Source organism: Megascapheus bottae, chromosome 28 (assembly GCF_031878675.1).
Source record: "Megascapheus bottae isolate mThoBot1 chromosome 28, mThoBot2.hap1, whole genome shotgun sequence".
In the NCBI taxonomy this organism is placed as follows: domain Eukaryota; kingdom Metazoa; phylum Chordata; class Mammalia; order Rodentia; family Geomyidae; genus Megascapheus; species Megascapheus bottae.
Window position 1 is genome coordinate 14,439,500 of NC_143536.1, and position 6,004 is coordinate 14,445,503.

General features: G+C 47.4%; 1 long non-coding RNA gene across 1 annotated transcript; it reads right to left on the minus strand.

Annotated features, from left to right (window-relative positions):
• Positions 1 to 1,148: 1,148 nt before the first annotated feature.
• LOC150045258 (uncharacterized) lies at positions 1,149 to 4,260 on the minus strand. Its single transcript, XR_016532952.1, has 3 exons — positions 4,094 to 4,260; positions 1,699 to 1,824; positions 1,149 to 1,252 (listed from the first exon to the last, which is right to left on the minus strand). It is a non-coding gene; the product is annotated as an uncharacterized LOC150045258 (long non-coding RNA).
• Between the last annotated feature and the right edge of the window lie 1,744 nt (positions 4,261 to 6,004).

Sequence of the window (6,004 nt, forward strand, 5' to 3'; positions counted from 1 at the left end):
CCTTGAGAAAAGTCAAGGACAGTGCTCAGGCCCTGAGCTCAAGCCCAGGACTGGCAAAAAAAAAAAAAAAAAAGAGGAAGGAAGAAAGGTTAAAGTAGGCACCAAGGAGCTTAGGGGTCTAAAGGTGTGACTTAGGGGTACAGCATGTGCTTAGCATGTATAAAGCAATGGGTTTAATCCCTAGCATCCCCAAAAATGGTGAAAGTGGTCATTTTTAGGTTATATTTTGCCACAGTATATAATGAAAAAACCAAATCTATAAAACATTTTCCTATGTATAGGAAAATACCTTGTTAAGATCTGGGAGAAATGATACCATGCTGTTTCCAATAATGACGAATAAAGAAGAGTCTCTTGTTAGTTAATTGAAAAATTAGCATGGAGCTAGGAGTGTGGCTTAAGTGATAGGGTGCTGGTTTAGGGGGAAATTTGTAATGGTTCAGTACTTTCATAGCAATAGTTATACAGTTTGCTCTTATAAATAGTCCTATTTTTCCAGGCAACAGTGGCTCATGCCTGTAATCTGCCTATTTAGAAGGCTGAGATCTGAGGATCCGTTCAAAGCCAGCCCAGGCAAGAAAATCCCTTGAGACTCTTTATCTCCAATTAAACAACAAAAAGCCAGAAGTAGAGCTGTGGCTCAAGTGATAGAGTGCCAGCCTTGAATAGGAAAACTGAGGGACAACACTCAGTACCTGAGTTCGAGCCCAGTACTAACACACACACACAAGACTACTACTTTGTCATTACCCAGCTTCTAAAATTAAACAAGACTCAACAAGTATTTTGTCGGTAACAGCTAGAGAAAACATAATGCAGCTGTACAATTATGTTAGTTGCATTTGTAGATCCAAACCAGTAAACTAAAAAAATTGATGCGTCTGATTTTAAAAGGAAAATAAAATCTATGATGACAAGTACCAGGAAAGAAGTTGTACAGGTGTGCAAAAGAGTATGTTGGACCCCCAGAGTTGCAACAGTCTTGTACAGTTAAAGATTTTGGTGAGAGGCAAAAAAAAGTCACAGAAGCACAGAGACTTCAGGATTACGTCAGTTCATTCAGAACAAAGAGAAGGGAGTCTATCCCAGCAGTGAAAGAGCCAAGGCCCAGGCTTGGTGAGCAAGGAGGGGTGGGTCAGAGACAGAGACAGGAAGGAATCAGAAAAGCTGTGCCTTCAGGGACTAGTTCCCCGGTGTGAGCCCCACCCTGGAACTCTGAGCAAGTCACTTCGCCTTTACGCCACAGCTGCATCTGTAAAGTGGAAAGAATCCAGGGTGCTTGTCAGAAGGTTAGAAGAGCAGTGATGGCACCCCAGGACCCTAACAGCTGGAAGTACCCTTAATATCATCACTGTTGTGGCCAGCTGATCGAAGTGCAGAGACCTCGTTCCAGAAACCAGCAGGAATTGATTAAAGATCAGGTTTAGCCTTAAAGCAGGCAGCACTGGGGGAGGAGGGGAAGAGCCCAGTGTCTTCACCTCCTCCCTCCAGGTTCTTGGTGACTTGCACACATTCCTCCACTTAGCACCAGCCAAGTCAACAACTCTACACCAGCCCAGCACCTCCTAATTTCTCCCCAGCTCTGCCTTCTCCCTAAACTCCTCTGCCCATATGCTGCGTGCTGATTGGCCACCACCTCCCTTTTTGAACTGCTTAAGTGATCTCAGAAGAGCTCAGAACCCTCTTACTATCCCTTACCTGTTGCAGCACTGTCTCCAGCTCCTACTCCAGGTTAGAAATTTCTCCTACCACTGTCTAGGTTGTGGGTTGTCAGGGCAAGGAATATTCTGCTCCTATCCTTAAGGCCTGCATGAGATTCAGGTGCTTATTGGATAAAGGAAAAACAAGAAAGGATATTGTTTGTATCCTTTACCCCAGCTGGGATCCTGGGAAAGAATACTGTGACCTGTTTTTGTTTTGCCTTTCTGACCCCAGCTGGACAATCAAGAAAAGAGTCTGGGTAGCCAGGCATTAGAGGCTTATGCCTGTAGTCCTAGCTACTTTGGTGGCTGAGATATGAGGACTATAGTTTGAAGCCACCCCACACAGGAAAGTCTATAAGGTATTCTCTTCTCCTACCCCCCATCCTGAGGCTCAAACTCTGGGTTTGGACACTGTCTCCAAGCTCCTTTTGGCTCTAGGCTAATGCTCTACCACTTGAGCCACAGAGCCCTTTCCAGTTTTTTCTGTGAATGATTAAGGTTAGAGTCTCATGAACTTTCCTGCCCAGGCTGGCATTGAACCATAATCCTCAGATCTCAGCTTCCAGAATAGCTAGGATTACAAGCATAAACTACCAGCTCTGGGCAATCTGTAAGACTGTTATCTCTAATTAACCACCAAAAAAAAAAAAAAAAAGGTAGAAGTGAAAATGTGGTTCTGGTGATAGAATACTATCCTTGAGCTAAAAGTTCAAGGACAGGATTCAAGCTGAATTCAAGCCCACCAAAAGAAAAGTGTAGGTAATAGTCCCCAGCAAGCAAAATGGCTTTGAGCCGTCTACCTGTCTAGCAGAAGGAGGCAGTTGGTGTAGATCCTTAGTGAGCGAGCCTATCCTCTGCCCTCGTAGGCAGAGCTTTGCCGGTGAACACTGATTATCATGTCACGCTGTGCAGCCTCACCTACCCAGACTCTGCATAATACAGATTGACCTTGGGAACCAGGTCCCGTCCTGGGCTCAGGGCACTGGCCCTAGGACAGAGAACAAACAGGTGGCCCGGTACATGATAGGCTTCCAGCCTGTGCAGACTGTATTACTGCATTGCAGGGAGGAGGGGGGACAGGCACAGGAAACATGACGGGGTGGAGATGAGGAAGAGGTACCAGTGTTGCAAAATGCCCAGCCAACAAGTCACCAGCCACTGCTGTCAAAGGTAGAAGGACTTGAATCCTGTACTTGAACGGGAGGTGTCTTGCTGTGGGCCAGGGTTTCACCATCTGGGGTTCTCTGTATACCTTTGAAAGTGTCAATGTGCCATCTTTTCATTTACCCTAACCATAAGTTTATTGGAACAACTTAGCTCAGCTAGAGGTTTCAATGTCTCTGGGCCATTTAATTGCATGAGAACTAAGTGTAGTCCAAAGCTACTGATAGTTGCTTGGGGGACAGCACCCCATTCATTATTTACATTTCCCTCTCTAATGTACCAGTTAACCAGAGCTGTTCGTAGCAGACAGAGCATCTAAACCTCTTCCTTCATTTGAGGATGCTGAGCTTGCTGGGGAATTCCCACCATCCTGTTGTCTTCAGATGGGTCTATCTAATCTTCATTCATGCTTACAGCTCTGTTGAGCTATGCAGGCAGGCCCTGAGTCCCTGCCAGTTCCTGTGGTGACTGCTGCAACCTCCACCCCCAGTGTTCCTTGTCTGCTGTCATTTCTCTGTTTTACAAAGTTTTGCCCTTGGTTAGAATATATCCATTCTGATTTTTCCTTCTTTGCTTTATACTCTTTTATCTGTTCGTCTACTTGTCATTTGTAATGAAGTCTACATTGCATTTACTTATAAGTAAATGAGGTTGACAATAACTTTTGATTCCTATTTCTGTATAGAGAATGTTTTGTTTTTGTTTTTTAACTTACCACTATTTACTCTCCCAGTCCTGGGACTTGAACTCAGGGCCTGAGCACTGTCCGTGGGCTTTCCTCAAGACTAGCACTCTACCACTTGAGCCACAGCACCACTTCCAGCTTTTTCTGTGTATGTGGTACCAAGAAATCAAACCCAGAGCTTCATGCATGCTAGGCAAGCACTCTACCACTGGGCCACGCTCATGGCCCATTTTTTTTTTTTTTGGTTGTTTTTGGTTTTTGTTTTTTGAGATGGTACCAGAGCTTGAATGCAAGGCCTCAAGCTCTCACTTTGCTTTTTCACTCAGGGCCATATCTCTACTTCTAGATTTCTGGTAGTTAATTGGAGATAGTCTTATGGACTTTTCTGCCCATGATGGCATCAAATCACAATACTCAAATCTTGAGTAGGATTACAGGCATAAGCCATCAGTGCCCAGCTACTCCTCACCCTCTGCAGCCCCCAATTTTGTACTGATTGGCATTGAGAGTCTCCCATCTAGTTTGTGTGTGTGTGTGTTACCTGTATGCTTCCACACTTGTTTTAAGTTAATAATCAGGAATAAGGGAGTATTCTTTGAGCAGTTAGCTGCCTTTATCTCTTCTTGTTTTCAACTCTTAATCCTTCATCTTCAAGCCCTTGCCATTAGCCTCCCTTATGGCAAAGTTTAAAGGCACTGTCTGTAGGGATTCTAAGACCGATGGTTCTAGAATATTCTTGCCCGGGGTTCTACCACTTAGAACCTAGGCTTAGAAACAAGAACAGACTAGGAAGAGGATGAGCTAGAAAGCAGCCCTTCAGATTCTACCACCTAGAACTTGGGGTGACCCTCACAATGTTGTCATCTTAAAGTGTCCCCCTTCTGTTTCCTTTAGTAGTAAACACGGTTCTCTTTTCCTCAGCAAAGTTTCAGAGCCTGTATGTGACATCAAGCCCTCAGAGGTGCCATAGCCATGGGCAGGCTGGAGAGAACTATGTGTAGCACCAGTCCCTGGGTATGCCTACCTGCAAGGGGCAGGAGAAAATAGGTACTGTGCTGAGTGCCTGCTTGCGGGGAGTCAGGCTGCCACACTGGAAGACCCAAATGGGGAAGGTAGAGCAAGTCACCTGTGGTCATAGAAGAAAGATGGAGCCAGCAGTGTGGGTCAGTTGAGTTCTTACCTGTCATGTACAAGGCTCTGATTTTAATCCCCAATACAGGGATTGGGGGAAGGCGAGGAGAAAGATGGAAGCGTTAGAAAACTGTAAGAGGTAGGAATCTAGGTAGGACCCCAGGTGTGTCCAGTGGGTGACAGACGAGAGGACAGGACTACTCTGGTGTGTGGAGCCGGCTGGTTAGCCAGGGCCATGGCTAGGTGGGTCTGAGCGAGAGAAAAGAGCTGGAATCCCACCTCCGAGAGGAAGTCAGAGTGAGCTGTGGGCTGCCCAAGCCTTTGGGGCACTGATGGTCCTGTCTTGGGTGTGAGAAGAGCATTATGAGACAGGGACAAGTTGAGACTGTGGATCCCTCCTGGATCCCGTTCTCCATCCTTAGACCTCAAGTGAGAGGCTGCCTGGCTTCCCCGTCCCAGGGCTCACATGTGTCACACCAGCCCTTGGCCTGGCTCCTGAAGTGTATGGGACACACACAGCCTGGCTTCTACTGAGCCCCCAGCATTTCTAAGGATTCGGGAAGGAAAAGACGGGAGCCGGTGTTGCCAGGAGATCGGAAGCCTTGGGCCATCCATAGTGCTGCTCTTCCAGCCACGGAGTAAGAGGCCTAAATTCATGACCCACTCCTGTGAAGGGGGCTCTGACGGGCACAGACTGGACAGCATGCCAGCTGTGCCCTTTTGCCCATGTAAACCTGCTTCTGTCTTGTCTAACCCTCAAGAGGACCTTTCTTGCTCTCACTTTGGGCCAACTCCCAAATTGCCCCGGACTCGCCACCTCTACTCATTAGCCTTCCCTCCAGACGGTCTCTGTGGGCCAGCACAAGTTCTGTAAGCACATAAACCTGGTGGTACCATGTCCTCAACCCTAGAGCCCTTTGGCTGGTGGCATCCCAGGGTCATGTGGAACCCTTCGAGGACTCAGCTCTAGGGTGCTTCTTCTGCCCCTCTGGCCACACCACCACCCATGCCATGCTGGGAACAGGCCTTTTCTGTCCATTCTCTGAGATGTTCATGTGACCTCTGTTGCTGGCATAATCCCCCCGCTGCGGCTGAGTGGTCACATGTCCCCGTTTGGATCCATGTGAGGTGCAGACTGGGGCATAGCTCCACTTCCCTTGTCACCTCGGGACTAGAAGCCCAGAGCTCACGACTGGGTCACATTTTGCTTGCAGGTGGAGGAAACAAAGCAGGGCGTATGGATTCCACATGGTCAGACCCTTGTGATACTGCTGACTCGTGTGTCTCTCCCCCAGAGTGAAGCCTGACTGGAGACCGCCTG